This window comes from Dendrobates tinctorius, unplaced genomic scaffold (genome assembly GCF_039654945.1).
Source record: "Dendrobates tinctorius isolate UK_male_01 unplaced genomic scaffold, ASM3965494v1 ptg000103l, whole genome shotgun sequence".
Classification (NCBI taxonomy): Eukaryota; Metazoa; Chordata; class Amphibia; order Anura; family Dendrobatidae; genus Dendrobates; species Dendrobates tinctorius.
The window spans coordinates 1,540,633-1,563,093 of NW_027361771.1; the positions used below are offsets into that span (position 1 = coordinate 1,540,633).

At 40.0% G+C, this 22,461-nt stretch overlaps 1 protein-coding gene across 2 annotated transcripts in view; it reads left to right on the plus strand.

Moving 5' to 3' along the window:
- Positions 1-217: 217 nt before the first annotated feature.
- The window catches only part of UNC13D (unc-13 homolog D), a 152,694-nt gene continuing 130,450 nt past the window's right edge, over positions 218-22,461 (plus strand). For both annotated transcript variants that reach the window (XM_073587917.1, XM_073587922.1), the window contains exon 1: positions 218-451. The gene's annotated coding sequence lies outside the window, so the exon portion shown is untranslated. The remainder of the gene's footprint in view (positions 452-22,461) is intronic.

The following is a 22,461-nucleotide window of genomic DNA, read 5'->3' on the forward strand; positions in this document are numbered from 1 at the left end:
TTAAAACAGTGAATCCTTGGGATGTAATGTCACCAACATCCCACCAATCAGTCTCCACATGTCACAACCACATACAGAAATGTTAAGCCTCTTGTGTAATTTACTTCAATGACATGCAATATCCTTTGAGTTTTAGAGCCCTTTTCAGTTCTCCATTAGCCCATGGTGTGGAACATCTCTTATCCTTTAGGCATCGATTATTTTGACACTTGAATGACACTTTTACATTTGTTCCATGATGTATCCATCTTTATTTTAGCAACTGTTTTTGGACCTTTGTATATAAAAGAAAACCCAGACGATGAAGACATTTTTGTGTTTTTGGTTATATGTAAAAAATGTTGAAGTCATCCCAGCATCAGTCCATCAAGATCAGCACATCTGTACATACTGAACTCTAACACTGTGCGTGGATGATAATTGGATGTGCCACTCATAGCGGTGTGCTGAGGTAAGAGAAGATCTTTTATTTGGGTTTTACTAGGAGTTTTTTGGGAGGATATCGGGAAGACCAATTGAATGACAAATACCACATCTTAAAAAAGCAAACAATTTATAATACCGTACCTTATTTATATTCTGTAATGTAACCTTATTTTTTTTTTCGTTTTACATACATTGTACTTATGTCATTTTATGTTTTCCTCAGTGATTGTATCAAAAGCGAAATGCATAATCTTGATGCTGTGTATATAGAGCAATAGATTCTGATAATAGTCAAAAAAAAAACAAAAACTAGTCTGAATGGTGTCATTAAAAACTAAACCCGCGTGGACCACCAGCTTTCATGTCCTAGGTGTTTCTTTTAGACAGGCAGCCTCCGTTAGAATAGATGTTGGATGTAACTTTACACTTGGCATTATTTCTCAATGCCCATGATGTTCATCTTCACATAAATTGCTTGCTTTTTATTACGCCTCGATAAATTTATAATTTCAAGATGACAATAGGGATGCTTTCACGTTTACGTATTTTGGTCAGTTTTTCACATTAGTATTTATATGCCTAATCCATACAAAAGATTTGCTCCTCTTGCATATTTTGGACCCACTCTTAGTTTTACCTTACAAATACTGAATCAATGTTTTGCACTGTGGGGGAGAAGCCAAAGACATGTTAGCACAGTAGCAGAACTGTTCTTGTCATCAACATGTCAGAGACCATGATAAACTCCAATAGTCAATGAGGTCCATCAGGCGCCATTGGTCCACAACACAGATGTGAGTTTAGTCTTAGGCAAAGTTTACGCTATTTGGCGACAATTTTGTTTGATTTGATGGAAAGAATATGCAAATTTCTGTGATATTCGTGACATCAAAATGATGGACCCTGACAGACCTCACTGCAGTGTCAATAGGGGTTTATCAGGAGGTGATTTTGGTATGTGTTGTGAACTTGTATAACAATTCCAGCAAGGATTTTAGTTTATTTTACAAATGGAAGTCGATATGGAGGTATTATGGCATCTATGTATGTGAATGGAGAAAGTAACATTAAACAACAACAACTTTGTCTATAACTTTGTATGTAACCCCTTCTCATGTACAGCACCATGGAATTAATGGCGCTATATAAATAAATAATAATAATAATCTCTATATAGCAAGAGCATATTTGGCAACACAATGCTGCCAATCGACGAATCGTCAACCAAAACATATTACTAGCCCCTTCCTGACATCAGACGTACTATCCCGTCCATGGGACCCGGGCCCCTATGCCCATGGACGGGATAGTACGTCTAGCGCGATCAGCGGCGCCCACGTGGTGAGCGCCGCTGATCGCGGCCGGGTGTCAGCTGATTATCACAGCTGACACCCGGCACTATGTGTCAGGGGCGGTCACGGACCGCCCCCGACACGTTAACCCCTTGCACACCGGGAGTTAAAGGGAAGCATCGGCAGGGAGGGGGCTCCCTCCGTGCTTCCCTGAGCCCCCCACGGCAGCGCAATGTGCAGCGCTGCTGCGGGGGACTCCTTTCCTGCAAAGCGCAGGCATGAGGAAGCCTTGTGCACTGCCTGTGACAGATTGCTGATCTGTCACAGTGATCTGTGATGTGACAGATCAGCGATCTGTCACAGGACAGTGATGTCCCACCTGGGACTATGTAATAAAGTAAAAAAAAAATTAAAAAAAAGTGTAAAAATAATTTTAAAAAAATCGCCAAATAAATTAGTAAAAAAAAAAAAAAATATTCCCCAATAAATTCATTTTTTGAAAATAAAAAAAACCCAAAACAATAAAAGTACACATATTAGGCATCACCGCGTCCATAACGACCCGCCCTATAAAACTGTCCCATTAGTTAACCCCTTTAGCGAACCCCTTAAAAAATAAAAATAAAACACGAAGCAAAAAATAATGATTTATTATCATACCGCCAAACAAAAAGTGTAATAACGCGCGATCAAAAAGACGCATATAAATATCCATGGTACCGCTGAAAACGTCATCTTGTCCCGCAAAAAGCGAGCCGCCACACAGCATCATCAGCGAAAAAATAAAAAAGTTATAGCTCGCAGAATAAAGCGATGCAAAAATAATTATTTTTTATATAAAATAGTTTTCATTGCATAAAACCGACAAAACATAAAAAAACGACCTAAATGAGGTATCGCTGTAACCGTACCGACCCGAAGAATAAAACCGCTTTATCAATTTTACCGCACGCGGAACGGTGTAAACGCACTCCCCCAAAAGAAATTCATGAAACGCTGGTTTTTGTTCATTCTGCGTCCCAAAAATCGGAATAAAAAGCGATCAAAAGATGTCACGTGCCCGAAAATGGTACCAATAAAAACGTCAACTCGTCCCGCAAAAAATAAGACCTCACATGACTCGGTGGGTCAAAATACGGAAAAATTATAGCTCTCAATATGTGGTGATGCAAAAACTATTTTTACAATAAAAAGCGTCTTTTAGCGTGTGACAGCTGCCAAAAATAAAAACCGCCATAAATAGTAAATCAAACCCCCCGTTATCACCCCCTTAGTTAGGGAAAATAATAAAATTAAAAAAATGTATTTATTTCCATTTTTCCATTAGGGCTAGGGTTAGGGCTAGGGTTAGGGCTAGGGTTAGGGCTAGGGTTAGGGTTAGGGTTAGGGCTAGGGTTAGGGTTGGGGCTGAGATTAGGGTTAGGGGTGTGTTGGGGTTCGGGTTGGAGTTAGAATTGGGGGTTTCCACTGTTTGGGCACATCAGGGGCTCTCCAAATGCAACATTGCGTCTGATCTCAATTCCAGCCAATTCTGAGTTGAAAAAGTCATATGGTGCTCCTTCCCTTCCAAGCTCTGCCATGCGCCCAAACAGTGTTTTACCCCCACATGTAGGGTATCAGCCTACTCAGGACAAATTGCAAAACAATTTTTGGGGTCCAATTTCTCCTGTTACCCTTAGGAAAATAAAAAATTGGGGGCAAAAATATCATTTTTGTGGAAAAAAAATGATTTTTTTATTTTCACGTCCGAGCGTTATAAACTTCTGTGAAGCACTTGGGGGTTCAAAGTGCTCACCACACATCTAGATAAGTTCCGTGGGGGGGTCTAGTGTCCAAAATGGGGTCACTTGTTGGGAGTTTCAATAGTTTAGGTACATCAGGGGCTCTCCAAACGCACATGACACCCGCAGACCTTTCCATCAAAGTCTGCATTCCAAAATGGCACTGCTTCCCTTCCGAGCCCCGACGTGTGTCCATACAGTAGTTTTCTCCCACATATGGGGTGTCAGCGTACTCAGGACAAATTGGACAACAACTTTTGCGGTCCAATTTCTACTGTTACCCTTGGGAAAATGAAAAAATTGGGGACTAATTGATCATGTTTGTGGAAAAAATACGATTTTTTTATTTTCATGCCCGGGCATTATAAACTTCTGTGAAGCTCTTGGGGGTTCAAAGTGCTCACCACACATCTAGATAAGTTCCTTAGGGGTTCTCGTTTCCAAAATGGGGTCATTTGTGGGTGTTTCCACTGTTTAGGTACATTAGGGGCTCTCCAAAGGCAACATGACACCCGCAGACCATTCCATCAAAGTCTGCATTCCAAAACGTCACTACTTCCCTTCTGAGCCCTGACGTGTGTCCATACAGTAGTTTTCTCCCACATATGGGGTGTCAGCGTACTCAGGACAAATTGGACAACAACTTTTGGGGTTCAATTTCTCCTGTTACCCTTGGGAAAATAAAAAAATTGGGGACTAATTGATCATGTTTGTGGGAAAAATACGATTTTTTTATTTTCATGCCCTGGCATTATAAACTTCTGTGAAGCCCTTGGGGGTTCAAAGTGCTCACCTCACATCTAGATAAGTTCCTTAGGGGGTCTAGTTTTCAAAATGGGGTCATTTGTGGGGGGTTTCCACTGTTTAGGTACATTAGGGGCTCTCCAAAGGCAACATGACACCCGCAGACCATTCCATCAATGTCTGCATTCCAAAACGTCATTACTTCCCTTCCGAGCCCTGACGTGTGTCCATACAGTAGTTTTCTCCCACATATGGGGTGTCAGCTTACTCAGGACAAATTGGACAACAACTTTTGGGGTTCAATTTCTCCTGTTACCCTTGGGAAAATAAAAAAAATGGTGACTAAAAGATCATGTTTGTGGAAAAAATATGAATTTTTTATTTTCACGCCCGGGCGTTATAAACTTCTGTGAAGCACTGGGGGGTTCAAAGTGCTCACCACACATCTAGATAAGTTCCTTGGGGGGTCTAGTTTCCAAAATGGTGTCATTTGTGGGGGGTTTCCACTGTTTAGGTACATCAGGGGTTTTCCAATCGCGACATGATGTCCGATCTCAATTCCAGCCAAAAACGTCAAATGGCGCTGCTTCCCTTCCGAGCTCTGCCATGCGCCCAAATAGTGGTTTACCCCCACATGTGGGGTATCAGCGTACTCATGACAAATTGTACAATAACTTTTAGTGTGCTGTTACCCTTGGAAAAATAAGAATTGAGGGTGAAAAGATCATTTTTGTGGAAAAAATATGATTTTTTAATTGTACGGCTTTATGTTATAAACTTCTGTGAAGCCCTTGGGGGTTCAAAGTTCTCACCACACATCTAGATAAGTTCCTTAGGGGGTCTAGTTTCCAAAATGGTGTCATTTGTGGGGGGTTTCCACTGTTTTGGTACATCAGGGGTTTTCCAATCGCGACATGATGTCCGATCTCAATTCCAGCCAAAAACGTCAAATGGCGCTGCTTCCCTTCCGAGCTCTGCCATGCGCCCAAATAGTGGTTTACCCCCACATGTGGCGTATCAGCATACTCAGGACAAATTGCACAATAACTTTTAGGGTCCTGTTACCCTTGGGAAAATAAAAATTGGGGTGAAAAGATCATTTTTGTGGAAAAAATATGATTTTTTTAATTGTACCGCTGTACGTTATAAACTTCTGTAAAGCCCTTGTGGGTTCAAAGTTCTCACCACATATCTAGATAAGTTCCTTGGGGGGTCTAGTTTCCAAAATGGGGTCACTTGTAGGGGGTTTCCACTGTTTAGGTACATCATGGACTCTCCAAACGTGACATGGCGTCCGATCTGAATTCCAGCCAATTTTGCATTGAAAAAGTCAAACGGCGCTCCTTCCATGCTGAGCTCTGCCATGCGCCGAAACAGTCGTTCCCCCCCACAAATCAGGTATCAGCGTACTCAGGACAAATTGCACAATAACTTTTGCAGTCCAATTTCTCCTGTTACCCTTGGTAAAATAAAAAAAATTGAACCTGAAGTATTTTTTTTGTGAAAAAAAGTTAGATGTTCATTTTTTTTTAAATATTCAAAAAAATTCCTGTGACGCACCTAAAGGGTTAATAAACTTCTTGAATGTGGTTTTGAGCACCTTAAGGGGTGCAGTTTTTAGAATGGTGTCACTTTTGGGTATTTTCTATCATATAGACCCCTCAAAGTGGCTTCAAATGTGATGTGGTCCTAAAAATAAAATGGTGTTGTAAAAATGAGAAATCGCTGGTCAACTTTTAACCCTTATAACTTCCTAACAAAAAAAAATTTTGGTTCCAAAATTGTGCTGATGTAAAGTAAACATGTGGGAAATGTTAGTTATCAAGTTTTTTGTGTGCCGTATCTCTGTGATTTAAGGGCATAAAAATTCAAAGTTGGAAAATTGCGAAATTTTCAAAATTTTTGCCAAATTTCCGTTTTTTTCACAAATAAACGCAAGTTATTTGAATGAAATTTTACCACTAACATGAAGTACAATATGTCACGAGAAAACAGTGTCAGAATCACCGGGATCCATAGAAGCGTTCCAGAGTTATGACCTCATAAAGGTACAGTGGTCAGAATTGTAAAAATTGGCCCGGTCATGAACGTGCAAACCACCCTTGGGGGTGAAGGGGCTAGAGTTATCCCCTATGGGGAACTGCTACGTGCTAGACGTATACATTCGGATGAAGAATGCTTTTCTGCAGAAAGTAATATTGTTCATCGTAGATTACGGGAAATGGGTTACGGCAATCACGCAATTCATAGTGCATTAAATAAAGTCAAAACGAAAACTAGAGATCAGATTTTATTTAATCCCACAGATGACTCTCGAGGAAATACTAATAGTGCACCCATCACCTTTTCCACATTTTATAGCCTACAATATAACCAAATCATTAAAATCATACAAAAAATATCTTCATGTTATAAATCAGAATGCTATATTTCGTAAAATCATTTTATATTTATTGATGTTTTGTTATCTGCATTATTACCTCTGTCAATTGATTCATATGTCCGTTCTCCTTACACAAATGTTATGCATCTGTCCTCAATCACAGGTTTCTGTGATTGGTCCTGGCTAGTTTAACCCCTTAACCCCTTTACACCTGAGGGTGGTTTGCATGTTAATGACCAGGCCAATTTTTACAATTCTGACCACTGTCCCTTTATGAGGTAATAACTCTGGAACGCTTCCATGGATCCCAGTGATTCTGTCACTGTTTTCTCGTGACATATTGTACTTCATGTTAGTGGTAAAATTTAATTGATATAACTTGCGTTTATTTGTGAAAAAAATGGAAATTTGGCAAAAAATTTTAAAATTTTGCAATTTTCAAACTTTGAATTTTTATGCCCTTAAATCACAGAGATATGGCACACAAAAAACTTAATAAATAACATTTCCCACATGTTTACTTTACATAAACACAATTTGGGAACCAACTTTTTTTTTTTTAGGAAGTTATAACGGTTAAAATTTGACCAGCGATTTTTCATTTTTACAACACCATTTTATTTGAAATCACTTTGAGGGGTCTATATGATAGAAAATATCCAAAAGTGACACCATTCTAAAAACTGCACCCCTCAAGGTGCTCAAAACCACATCCAAGAAGTTTATTAACCCTTCAGGTGCTTCACAGGAATTTTTGGAATGTTTAAAAAAAAATGAACATTTAACTTTTTTTTCACAAAAAAATTACTTCAGGTCCAATTTTTTTTTTATTTTACCAAGAGTAACAGAAGAAATTGGACTGCAAAAGTTATTGTGCAATTTGTTCTGAGTACGCTGATACCTGTTATGTGGGGGGGAACCACTGTTTCGGCGCATGGCAGAGCTCGGAAGGGAAGGAGCGCCGTTTGACTTTTTCACTGCAAAATTGGCTGGAATTCAGATCGGACGCCATGTCACGTTTGGAGAGCCCCTGATGTGCTAAAACAGTGGAAACCCAACACAAGTGACCCCATTTTGAAAACTAGACTCCCCAAGGAACTTATCTAGATATGTGGTGAGAACTTTGAACCCCCAAGGGCTTCACAGAAGTTTATAACGTACAGCCGTACAATTAAAAAATCATATTTTTTCCTCAAAAATGATATTTTCACCCCCAATTTTTATTTTCCCAAGGGCAACAGGACCCCAAAAGGTACTGTGAAATTTTTCCTGAGTACGCTGATACCCCACATGTGGGGGTAAACCACTATTTGGGCGCATGGCAGAGCTCGGAAGGGAAGCAGCGCCATTTGACTTTTTTGGCTGGAATTGAGATCGGATGCCATGTTGCGTTTGGAAAGCCCTTGATGTGCAAAAACAGTGAAAACCCCCCACAAATAACACCATTTTGGAAACTAGACCCCCCAAGGAACTTACCTAGATGTGTGGTGAGCACTTTGAACCCCAAATGCTTCACAGAAGTTTATAACGCCCGGGCTTGAAAAGAAAAAAAAATCATAATTTTTCACAAACATGATCTTTTAGCCCCCAATTTTTTTATTTTCCCAAGGGTAAGAGGAGAAACTGGACCCCAAAAGTTGTTGTCCAATTTGTCCTGAGTACACAGATATCCCATATGTGGGAGAAAACTACTGTATGGGCACACATCGGGGCTGGGAAGGGAAGTAGTGACGTTTTGGAATGCAGACTCTGATGGAATGGTCTGCGGGTGTCATGTTGCCTTTGGAGAGCCCCTGATGTGCCTAATCTGTGGAAACCCTCTACAAATGACCCCATTTTGGGAACTAGACCCCCCAAGGAACTTATCAAAATGTGTGGTGAGCACTTTGAACCCCCAAGTGCTTCACAGAAGTTTATAACTCCTGGGCGTGAAAATAAAAAAATAATATTTTACCACAAACATGATCATTTAGTCCCCAATTTTTTTATTTTCCCAAGGGTAACAGGAGAAATTGGACCCCAAGAGTTGTTGTCCAATTTGTCCTGAGTACGCTGATACTCCATGTGTGGGAGAAAACTACTGTATTGGCACATGTCGGGGCTTGGAAGGGAAGTAGTGACGCTTTGGAGTTCAGACTTTGAAGGAATGGTCTGCGGGTGTCATGTCGCGTTTGGAGAGCCTCTGATGTGTCCAAACTGTTGAAACTGTAGCAGAGTGTACCTTTTGAGAATCCACTGGTACACAGGAGAACTTCACTTAGCAAGTTATCTTGAGTAAACAGCATTTACTTCTTATGGGTAAACATGAGATAAGAATTCAGAAGCACACAGCCTGTGCTGCTGGTATAATACAGTCAAAAGCGAAAGTAAAACTAACAACAGCAAGAGAGCTTCCCTCCCCACAATACAGCAAACATATAACTTCACACTATCGCCATCTGCTGCCAGGCTAGTGTAAAGTCCTCCTTTACATAAACAATAAGTCCATTTCTGTTGCATATGCCAACACATTTTTCTCAACAGTAAGGATTTATTCAATCAAACCCAACTTTTTAATTAGTCTCTGGTGTTTATCAGCATTCAACGCCTTCGTGAAGATGTCTGCTGTCATTTCTTCAGTAGGACAATATTCTAACTTCAAGACTCCTTGTTCCTGATGATCTCTCAAGAAATGATACTTCACATCAATATGCTTGGTTCTTGGATTGACTCTTTCCATCTGAGCAAGAACAAGACATCCTTGATTGTTCTCTTTCAATTTTGTCAGTTCCAACTGTGGTTGCCCTAAGTCTGTCAACAATTGTCTTAACCACAGAACTTCTTGACTTGCATGTGTTGCGGCAACATACTCTGCTTCTGTTGAAGACAGTGTCACAATTGACTGTTTCTTACTTGTCCAACTTATTGGTCCTCCTGAGAGGAAAAAAATATGTCCACTGGTAGATCTTCTGTCAGTTGGATCTCCAGCCCAATCTGCATCAACGTATTCTGTTAAAATGCAATTGTCACTTGTGGGTAGTTTGAGCTTAACGTTGCTGGTTCCTTTCAAATAACGCATTACTCTCTTTACAGCATTCCAGTCAGCTTTATTTGGTTTTGACACCTTTTTACTCAGGATTCCTACTGCTGCTGCGATGTCTGGCCTTGTAACAGTCGCTAGATACAGTAGTTTTCCTATTGCTGTTCTGTACTCTTCATTATTTGGTAACATATTTTTCTCACTATTCATCTCTTTAAGATAATTAGTTTCCATTGGAGACTTTACTGTTTTTGCATCCTTCAATCCAAATTTTTCTGTTATGTCTTGAATCATGTGATTTTGATTCAGTAGGAAACTTCCGTCTTCTTCTCTTTCTATCTGTATTCCTAGGTACTGTTTCACGTTTCCCAAGTCTTTGATTTCGAAATGTCGCTTCAGGATTTTTAGAATGTTTTCTTTATCCCTTTCTTGTTCAGAACAAATCAAAATGTCATCTACATATATCAGTACATAAATCCATCTATTCATCAGCCTTTTTGTGTACAAGCATGGATCAGCTTTGCTTCTTTGAAATTTTTCATTTGTAAGCACGTGAGTTTGTCATTCCACACTTTAGCTGCTTTCTTTAAACCATATATCCTTTTCTGTAGTTTGCAAACTTTGGGTTTCTTTCATCTTTGAATCCTGGATGTTGTTCCATGTAAATGTCTTCTGTTAAATCTCCATTCAAAAATGCTGTCTTTTCATCCAGATGTATTAGTTCCATCTGTTTCATTGCTGCAACTGTAAGTAAAGTTCTTATTTTAGTATGTTTGACAACTGGAGCAAATGTCTCATCATAGTCTTCTCCATATTTTTGAGAATACCCTTTAGCTACGAGTCTTGCTCGGTATCTTTCAGGTGTGCCATCTTCTTTAGGGAGTTTAGCTGTCTTCCCAAGAAGTAGGTTCATAAATTTTACTTGTGCTTGTCTTGTATGGGAGACATTTTGGTGGTTTACCTTTGTTCTCTCTCATTTAATGTCTTGGTTCTGTGTCTGTTTGTAGTTGTATTTCTTCATTTTCAGTATTCTGTTCTTCATCAATTTCAACTACTTTCCCATCAGATATTTCTTCAGCTATGTCACTGCTGTTTTTCCCATTTTTTGTGTCAATTGAAATCATAGTGTCTTCATTTAGCTCATCAATGAATGTCACACTGTTATTCACCGTGACTCTGTCTCTTTTGGGATCTAGGATTCTGTATTGCTTGCAATTTTCACTTTATCCAACAAATATTCCCTCCATGGATCTGTTTTGAAGTTTGGAACGTTTTTCTGTTGGAATGAATATAAAAACTTTACATCCAAAAACTTTTAAATGATTGACACTTGGTTTCATACCTTGCCACAGTTCATATGGAGTTTTCTTCAGTTTTCTGGAAAAAAGTCTGTTCTGTAGATATGTAGCTGTCATTGCTGCCTCACCCCAATATTTCTCTGGTAGTTTGGAATCTGTCAGCATACATCTCATCATTTCTGTCAGAGTTCTGTTTTTTCTTTCTGCTACTCCATTTTGTTCAGGTGTGTATGGAACAGTTTTCTGGTGTTCTATACCATTCTGTCTTAAGTAGTTTTCTATTTTGTGACCTGTAAATTCACCTCCATTATCACTTCTGATGATAATTGGCTTCCTTTGAAATTTGTTACTCGACCTTGTTACGTAGTCTACAAGTTTATCAAAAACTTCACTTTTATTCTTAACTAAGCATGTGACTGTGTATCTTGAGTAGTCATCTATGAAAGTCACCATGTATCTATTTCCTCCTGATGTAGTCACTTTCATGGGTCCACATACGTCAGCATGCACCAAATCAAGTGGTCTTTTACTTTTCATCTCACTTTCTTTTGGAATAGATATTCTTGTGGCTTTAGATTTTATACAACATTCACATCTTACGGTAATTGAGTAATCTGATATCTTTAGATCTTTTGTCAATTCTTTTCTTTGTAGTTCCCTTATACTGTCAGGGTGTCTGTGTCCTAGGCGTCTATGCCACATGTGAATACAGTTCTTGTGGTCATGTGTACATACCTTCATCTGTTCCTTTGGTGTGTCAAGATGATATAATTGTTCATCTGCCTTGACATTGGTTATCACCTTGTTTCCTGCTAGAATTGCACACTCATTGTCTTTGAGTTTTACAGTGAGTCCATTGGCTGTTAAACGCTTCACAGATAACAATCCGCCTTCCAAATTTGGAACATACAACACATTTTGTACAAGTATCTTTGAATCCTGTCCAAACTTGTTTGAACAGTTTAGCATACCTTGTCCATACCTTCTGAGGTTATTTTGCTCCCATCTGCAAGATAAATGGCTTTTCTCTTATCTAAATCAAGATCAGTGAAGAAATTCTTGTCACTTGTCATATGACTTGTTGCTCCTGAATCAATAAACCAACCAAGTGATGATTTCTTGTCTGTTACTTTAAATGTGCCATTCCAATTATTCTCACATAAGTCGGAAATTGTGTTTTTCACTGTGTATGCTCTTTATGTTGTAATTTTTGTTGTTCTGCTGTCCATATGGTACAGTCTTTCTTTAAATGACCTTTTTTCTTACATCTGAAACATTCTCTTGTCTCTTTATTATAGGGTTTTTTAAATTCTGTAGCTTTAAGAGCATTTCCACTGTCCTTTTCAGTAGAAGAATCATTTGCTTGTTCTTTTCTTCTCTGATATTCATCTATTAGTCTGGTTTTCACAAAATCTAATGTGATGTCTTTTTCTGGTCTTGTCTCTAGGGCATTTATCAAGGCTGTATATGAATCTGGTAAACTGCACAATAATATTGCTGCTGCATGACTTTCTTTAATGTCTTCACCAATAGACCTCAGCTGTGATATTACTTCCATCATTGAGAATATGTGCTTCTGCATATCGTCATTTGCACTCAATCTCATAATGTAAAGCTTTCTTAATAAAAATAACTTTTGATTTAAACTAGATCTTTCATATAGCTTTATCAATGTCTCCCACATTCCTTTCGCTGTTTCTTCATTTCTTATGAGTATTAATTGAGCATCATCCACGAATAAGCTAATGGTGGCTCTAGCTTCTCTATTCTTTCTATCCCATATCTGATTATCTTCATTAGGTCTATCTGTAATGATTACTATCCATAAATCGTCCTTAGATAACAACATCTCTACTTTGAAGTTCCATAACTGATCATTTTCATTCTTCAGCTTAGGCCTCTTTCACACTTCAGTTTTTTACAATCAGTCACAATCCGCCAGGTTTTGAAAAAAACGGATCCGCAATTTTCTTTTGAGGATCCGTTTTTTCCCCATTGACTTCCATTATTGGCGGATTGTGACGGATTGCCGTCCGTTGCATCCGTTTGTTTTGCGGATCCGCCAAAAGTTCCTGTCCGTCACCATCCTCAAAGATTTGAAAACGGAGCTTGCAACGTTTTTTTCCTCTGGCGGATCCTCCAGACACTAATTTAACCCGAAATTCTTTCTGGGTGCCGGACAAAAAAAAAAAAATCTCTCTCTCTCTCTCTCCTTTTCCAGGCTGCGATTCCTTTAAAATTCTTCATTTGTCGGATCCGTAAAAAAAAACGGACAGGTACCATCCGTTGGCATCAGTACTAAAACGGATCCGCCATCCGTCCTTTTGGCGGATCTTGACTGATGCAAAAAACTGAAGTGTGAAAGAGGCCTTAGCTACTGTGTTTCAGCTCAGTGCTGCACCTCATTTTTATATAACCTTACTTGTTTTATGAAGATATTCTTCTTTCTTGAGAGTTTCTGTATATCCTGTGTGTGGTGATTCTCTGTAATTATCTCCAGTGTGCGGCCCTCCAGTTCCTGGGTCATAAATTCCTTTGTCCCTCTGTATCTGGATTTTTTTTCTTTCAGCCTCCATTCACTGGGTTTTATCTTATCTGCTTCTCCGGTATCTTAGGTTATTGCTTGTAATTATCTTCTGGGTGTCTCTGTCCTGGGTGTCTGGGCCCATAACATGTAGCAGAGTGTATCTTTTGAGAATCCACCGGTACACAGGAGAACTTCACTGAGCAAGTTATCTTGAGTAAACAGCATTTACTTCTTATGGGTAAACATGAGATGAGAATTCAGAAGCACACAGCCTGTGCTGCTGGTATAATACAGTCAAAAGCGAAAGTAAAACTAACAACAAGAGAGCTACCCTCCCCTCAATACAGCAAACATATAACTTCACACTATCGCCATCTGCTGTCAGGCTAGTGTAAAGTCCTCCTTTACATAAACAATAAGTCCATTTCTGTTTCATATGCCAAAAGAAACCCCCCACAAGTGACCCAATTTTTGAAACTAGACCCCCCAAGGAACTTATCTAGATGTGTGGTGAGCACTTTGAACCCCCAAGTGCTTCACAGAAGTTTATAACGTAGAGCCCTAAAAAAATCATATTTTTTTCCACAAAAATGATATTTTTGCCCCCAATTTTTTTATTTTCCCAAGAGTAACAGGAGATATTGGACCCCAAAAGTTTTGCAATTTATCCTGAGTAGGCTGATACTCCATATGTGGGGGTAAACCACTGTTTGGGCACATGGCAGAGCTTGGAAGGGAAGGAGCACCGTTTGACTTTTTTAACGCAGAATTGGCTGGAATTGAGATTAGATGCCATGTTGCATTTGGAGAGCCCCTGATGTGCCCAAACAGTGGAAACCCCCAATTCTAACTCCAGCCCTAACCCAAACACACCCCTAACCCTAATCTCACCCCTAACCCTAGCCCTAACTCTAACCCTAGCCCTAACCCTAATGGGAAAACGGAAATAAATACATTTTTTTAATTTTATTATTTTTTCCTAACTAAGGGGGTGATAAAGGGGGGTTTGATTTACTATTTATAGGTTTTTATGTTTAGCAACTGTCACACACATATTTTGACCCACCGAGTCATGTGAGGTCTTATTTTTTAGTTTCAACGATTTTATTGAAAACAGGAATATCTTTTAACATGACAGACATTGATATCAAATCACAAGGGTCCCCTCGCAGGGGGACATATGTGAGAGGATAAATGGAAAAATATACAATATCCTTATTATCATAGCCTTAGCTTTATAAAACTATAGAATAACAGTCTTAACACAACTAAGATAGGGTTAATGGGGAAGGGGGAAAGAGGGGGGATGGACAATGAGTGCTGTTATTAAGAAATGAGTCAATGCGAAATAGTGGAACATTTGTTTCATGTCCTATGTTCAACAGTGATAATAACTATATTTATATATTACATAGATAGCGATATCATTCTAGGTAGATCATCATTGTTTTGCGCCTGGATCCAAGGTTCCCATATACCTCTAGAGTCAGATCTAATGGCTTCTATTTTTTCATACAGCATCATTAGGTCAACTTGTTTTTTCACCTGTAATATTGACAACGTATTAGTTTTCCATTTACTGGCTATGTGGTTTCTAGTTGCCATAGTAATAAAATCAATAAGAGGTGGATCACACATCCGTTTTTAGACGTCCGTCAAAATCCGCCGTTTTGCAAAAAAAATGGATCCGCCATTTTTCTTGGCGGATCCGTTTTTTTAACCAGAGACTTGCATTAGTGGCTAAAGCAGATCCGTCCAAAAAACGGATCCGGTAGCATCCGTTTGTGGCAAAACGGAAACGGATCCGTTTTTTCATACTTTGGCGGATGCCAAAAAACGGATATGTGAAACAGGCTTAAGTTGGCACATTTTGTTATTGGCATGGATTGGTCTGTCCCCTAGAAGTAACACTGTCGGTGTTAGTAGTAGTTTCTTATTCAGGACAATGTTGATTAATTTTATGACGTCTTTCCAGAGAGACTTAATAATAATAATCTTTATTTAGCGCTAACATATTCCGCAGCGCTTTACAGTTTGCACACATTATCATCACTGTCCCCAATGGGGCTCACAATCTAAATTCCCTATCAGTATGTCTTTGGAATCTGGGAGGAGTACCTGGAGGAAACCCACGCAAACACGGGGAGAACATACAAACTCCTTGCAGATGTTAACCTTGGTGGGATTCGAACACAGGACTCCAGCACTGCACGCCTGCAAGGCTAACCACTGAGCCACCGTGCTGCCCACTTCACTTCACTATCGGGCATGTCCACCATATGTGGAGTGTGTCTCCGTCATCAGCGCAACCCCTGAAACAATTGCCAGGTACCGTATGGTAAACGCTGTGTAGGAAACTGGGAACATAATTTATTCTGTGAAACAATTTAAGGGACGTTTTAGTGAGTGAAACTTGATTACTACCTTTTACTATATTTTCATAGCATTTGTACCACCTTTGAGGTGTAAGGCTATGTGCCCACGCTAGCGTTTTTAAACGCTCAGGAAAAGGATCCCCTTTCCCAGAAAACGCGCGTCTTTTTCAGCGCGTTTCTTGCGCGGTTTTTGACGCGTTTTTTGACATGTGATTTCTGGGAACATTGGGGATGGCTAAAAACGCTGAGCAATGCGGGAATTAATGAGCATGCTGCGTTTTTAGCCGCTAAGCGATTCCTGAGCGGTTAAAAACGCATGCACAAAAAGCAAAAAACAGATGCTAATTAATTTGATGCATCTTTTAAGCATTTCTGCAGCGTCTGATCCGGCACAAACGCTGCGGAAACGCTTAACAAAATGCATCGTGGGCACACAGCCTAAGGGAGATTTGTAAATCTTCCTCCCATTGTTCCATAACCTTCATTTTCAAGCACTCCTTAGGTTGTAGAAATATAGAGTAAAGATGGGATATAAGACCATTTCCCAATGGGTCATATAGACATTTTAGTTCATAAGATGTAGTTTTAGAGTCCGCTGAGTTTGCAGTTAATTTTTGTAAAAAATGGAAAATTTGTTCTAACCTAAAAATTTCGGACCTTGGTACTTGATGTTTTGTGATAAAGTCATGTTTTGGCATTAGTTAGAAGTGGAAAGGAAGAACAAAGACAAAAGAATCTAATTAATAAAAATATTGGAGAAAGAGAAACCAATCACAAACTAAAATGTTTCTATACTAATGCACAAAGCATGGGCAACAAACAAGGAGAATTGGAACTACTAACACAGGAAAAGAAATATGATGTCATTGGAATCACTGAAACTTGGAGGGACAATACACATGATTGGAATACAAGACTAGAAGGATACAACTTATTTGCAAGAAACAGACTTGATAAACGAGGAGGAGGTGTTGCATTGTATGTTAGAAATGCGTATATCTGCACAGAGATTGAAGCTTCAGAGACTGGGAGTTCTGTGGAAACTGTTTGGGTAAGAATACAAGGACAGAACAATGGAAAGGACACCATTGTAGGCATTTACTACAGGCCGCCTGTGCAAGCTGAAGATATGGATGAACTCTTTATGCATCAAATGGCCAAGTTCTCCAAAAAATATGACATAGTTGTCATGGGAGATTTCAACTATCCAGACATTTGTTGGGAATCTCTCTCAGGCAAAACTAACAGGTCAAGGAAATTCTTATCCTCTCTTGCTGACAACTTTATCTTCCAAAAGGTAAGGGAGAAAACAAGGGGAACTGCTACCTTGGATCTAATCCTTATAAATAGGGAGGAAATGGTTGAGGAGGTAAAAGTGGCTGGGACCCTAGGAGGTAGCGACCATGCTATTTTAGAATTTTGGATAACTAGAGGCGGAAGACCTGTGAAGACTCAGACGTCAAGGTTAGATTTCAGAAAGGCAGATTTTAAGGGATTCAGAAAGAGAATTGGAGGGATCCAATGGCTGGATATCCTTAAAGACAAAAATGTCCAGGAAGGATGGGAAATCTTGAAAAATGAAATTCTCAAAGCACAGTTGTTAACAATTCCGAAAAGAGGGAAGAATAGGAAGCATTTAAGGAAACCAGGATGGATGAACACAGAACGTAAGCACATGCTAAAAAGGAAGAAAAAAATGTTTATAAAATGGAAAGAGGGAGGCATATCAAAAGAAGAATATAATGCTGTCTGCAGAACCTGCAGGGCACAAATCAGATTTTCTAAAGCTGAAAATGAATTGAGGCTTGCAAGAGATGTCAAAAGCAATAATAAAGGATTTTGGGGATATGTCAAAAGTAAAAGAAAAGTCAAAGATGCTATAGGATTTTTACAGGATGAAAATGATGAAATGGTAAGACAGGATGTTGAGAAGGCTGAACTTTTAAATTCCTATTTTGCATCTGTTTTCTCTCAGAAAGGAAATGTAACATCAACTGTTATTCACTGTCCTATTAAGGGAATAGAAGAATCCAGGATATCTATAAACAGAAAGATAGTGAGGAAACACTTAGCTAACCTAAATGAATTCAAGTCTCCAGGTCCAGATGAATTACACCCCAGAGTACTGAAGGAGATAGCAGAAGAAATTTTTGAACCCCTCTCCATAATCTTTGAAAATTCTTGGAGAACAGGAGAAGTGCCAGAAGACTGGAGAAGAGCAAATGTTGTTCCTATCTTCAAAAAGGGGAAGAAGGTGGACCCAGGCAACTATAGGCTGGTGAGTCTGACTTCTATACCAGGAAAGATCTTTGAACAAATTATTAAACAACATGTATGTCAATACCTGGATAAGAATGAAGTGATTAAACAGAGTCAGCATGGGTTTGTAACTAATAAATCATGTCAGACTAACTTAATTTCCTTCTATGACGGTATCACTGATTGGGTGGATCAAGGAAATGCTGTAGATATAGTATATCTTGACTTCAGCAAAGCATTTGACAAAGTCTCTCATACAATCCTTATTGAAAATATGACTAAGTATGGAATGGACAAGGCAACTGTTAGGTGGATTCATAACTGGCTTAGTGATCGGACCCAGAGAGTGGTCGTAAATGGCTGCACATCCAGTTGGAAGAATGTCTCAAGTGGGGTACCACAGGGCTCTGTCCTGGGCCCTGTATTGTTCAACATCTTTATCAACGATTTAGATGAAGGAATTGAGGGTAAACTGATTAAATTTGCTGATGACACAAAGCTAGGAGGGATAGCTAATACTAGAGAAGAGAGAGAGAGGATTCAAAAAGATTTAAATAAACTGGAGAAGTGGGCAGCAACTAACAGAATGGTTTTTAACAGGGAGAAATGCAAAGTACTACATCTGGGCAATAAAAATGAAAAAAGCATATATAGAATGGGAGGAATAGGGCTAAGTGACAGCACATGTGAAAAAGACTTGGGTATACTAATAGATCATAGACTGAATATGAGTCAACAGTGTGATGCAGCAGCAAAAAAGGCAAATGCAATTCTAGGATGTACTAACAGAAGCATACAGTCTAGATCACGTGAAGTCATTATTTCCCTCTACTCCTCTTTGGTCAGACCTCATCTGGAATATTGTGTCCAGTTTTGGGCACCACATTTTAAAAAAGACATCAACAAACTGGAGCAAGTTCAGAAAAGAGCAATCAGAATGGTGACCGGTCTGCAAACCCTGTCTTATGAGGAAAGGTTGCAGGATTTGGGAATGTTTAGTTTGCAAAAGAGAAGACTGAGAGGAGACTTAATAGCTGTCTACAAATATCTCAAGGGCTGTCACATTGTAGAAGGATCAACTTTATTCTCATTTGCACAAGGAAAGACTAGACGCAATGGGATGAAACTGAATGGGAGGAGACACAGATTAGATATTAGAAAAAACTTTTTGACAGTTAGAGTGATCAATGAGTGGAACAGGCTGCCACGAGAAGTGGTGAGTTCTCCTTCAATGGAAGTCTTCAAACAGAGGCTGGACAGACATCTGACTGGGATGATTTAGCGAATCCTGCTTTGAGCAGGGGGTTGGACCAGATGGCCCAGGAGGTCCCTTCCAACTCTACGATTCTATGATTCTATGAAAAACCAAAATTGTTATAAAGAAAAAAGGTTAACATTAATAGGGGTGCCCAAACTTTAACATATGACTGTAATTGCTGTCTACAAATATCTAAAGGGCTGTCACATTGTAGAAGGATCATCTTTATTCTCATTTGCACAAGGAAAGACTAGAAGCAATGGGATGAAACTGAATGGGAGGAGACACAGATTAGATATTAGAAAAAACTTTTTGACAGTTAGAGTGATCAATGAGTGGAACAGGCTGCCACGAGAAATGGTGAGTTCTCCTTCAATGGAAGTCTTTAAACAGAGGCTGGACAGACATCTGACTGGGATGATTTAGCGAATCCTGCTTTGAGCAGGGGGTTGGACCAGATGGCCCAGGAGGTCCCTTCCAACTAGATTCTATGATTCTAATTACCCTTTACGTGCTTCACAGGAAGTGAAGCAATGTAGAAGGAAAAAATTAACATTTAACTTTTTTTTACAAACATTTTACTTCAGAACCAATTTCTTTTATTTTCACAAGTGACTGTAAGTATTGATTTGTATCTATTAATTGTAAGGGAACAGTTGATATTTGTCAATTTGAGCATTAATAAATAAATCATAATAAAGTTTTAAGTGAGTAGATAAATTTTGCAGCCTAATTAATTTATTTTGTTTCCACCATGTGTGATTCCTTGACGCTACCCCTGGCGGAAACATGGGATTGTTGAACAATTTTAAAAGGGGAGATGGTTGAGACTGCAATGTGAATTGAAATCTATTGGTTCTCCATACACGTAGTGAATGAGAGGTGTATGGCGAGTGTATATCCAAATCTTTTGGTAAAGGTCCCGTGGCCCAAATCAGACTTTCCGAGGTGTAAGGTGCTATGTGAGAGTTTTCTATTTGCGGCCAGATAGGTGCCTGCTGTTCAGCGTTCACCGCTGCCAATTGAGCAATCTGGGCTGCCTTATAGTAGAGAGCAAAATTCAGTAGTGAGAGTCCTCCTTGTCTTTTGTGTCTAAACAAGGTATACTGAGATGTGAGGTCTTAATTTTTGCGGGACGAGTTGACATTTTTATTGGTACAATTTTCAGGCACGTGACATTTTTTGATCGCTTTTTATTCCGATTTTTGGGACGTAGAATGAACAAAAACCAGCGTTTCATGAATTTCTTTTGGGGGGTGCGTTTACACCGTTCCGCGTGTGGTAAAATTGATAAAGCGGTTTTATTCTTCGGGTCAGTACGGTTACAGCGATACCTCATTTATGTCGGTTTTTTATGTTTTGGCGCTTTTATGCAATGAAAACAATTTTACGTAAAAAATAATTATTATTGCATCGCTTTATTCTGCGAGCTATAACTTTTATTTTTTCGCTGATGATGCTGTATGGCGGATAATTTTTTGCAGGATAAGATTACATTTTCAGTGGTACCATGGTTATTTATATCCGTCTTTTTGACATCACTGTAATGTGTCAGATCGCTGATTTGACAGTTTGGACAGCACTCTGTCAGATCAGCGATCTGACAGGCGCTGCAGAGGCTTCCTCACTGCCTGCTCTCTGAAGGCACTGAGGAAACTGCCTCCCTGCAGGCCCCCGAAGGCCCCCGCAGCCATATTGGATCCGGGGACCTGCAGGGAAGGAGGCCCCCAGAGCAGCGCAGCACATCGCGCTGCTGCGGGGGTCTCAGGGAAGCATGGAGGGAGTCCCCTTCCTGCCGATGCTTCTCTAATCCCCCGGTACACTTCTATCATGTTTGATCGCAGTGTGCTAGGGGTTAATGTGCCGGGGGCAGTCCGTGACCGCCCCTGACACATAGTGCCGGATGTCAGCTGTGATAATCAGCTGACACCTGGCCGCGATCAGCGGCGCCCCCCCCAGGAGAGCCACTGATCGCTTAGTCGTACTATCCCATCCCCGGTCATAGGGGCCCGGGTACCGGGGACGGGATAGTACGTCTGATGTCAGAAAGGGGTTAAGGACCACTTTGTAGGTTAATGGCCAGGCCTTAATTTTGAAATCGGACCACTGTCACTTTATGTGGTTATAACTCTGGAACGCTTCAACGGATCCCTCTGATTCTGAATTTGTTTTTTCGTGACATATTGTGCTTCATGTTAGTGGTAAAATTTCTTTGCTATAACATACATTTATTTGTGACAAAAATCGGAAATGTGGCAAAAATGTTGAAAATTTAGCAATTTCCAAACTTTTAATGTTTGTACCCTTAAATCAGAGAGTGATGTCACACAAAATAGTTAATACCGTATATACTCGTGTATAAGCCGACCCGCATATAAGCTGACCCCCCCCCCTAATTTTGCCACAAAAAACTGGGAAAATTTATTGACTCATGTATAAGCCGAGGGTGGTGCTGCACAAGGGTTCATGGTGGTCCAAAAAGATGCTCCATAGAAAAAATACCCCCATAAAATGCTGCACAAGGGTTAATGGTGGCGCAAGAAGATGCTCCATAGATAAATACCCCCATAAAATGCTGCACAAGGGTTAATGGTGGCCCAGGAAGATGCTCCATACATAAATACCTCCCATAAAATGCTGCACAAGGGTTAATGGTGGCCCAAGAAGATGCCCCATACCTCCCATAAAATGCTGCACAAGGGTTAATGGTGGCCCAACAAGATGCTTCATAAATAAATGCCCCCCATATGCTGCTGCCGCTGCTGCAATTGAAAAAAAATGACATACCTCTCTGTCGCTGGGGGCCAGGTGCCAGTGTCGCTGCTGGCTCACGCCCCCGGCACTGGCGATATTTAATGGTCCCCACTTCATCGCTGTGCACCCTCTGTCTCCCGGGTCTCTGCTTCCCGTCCTCCCCCATCATACTCACCCCCTCCTGGCGCACGGTCTCTTCAGCCCCTGCTTCCCCCATGGTTTCGGCGCCCAAGCTGTTCCTACATTCAGCGGTCACGTGGTACCGCTCATTAAAGTCATGACTATGTGCATATTCATGACTTTAATGAGCGGTACCACGTGACTGCTGAATGCAGGAACAGCTGG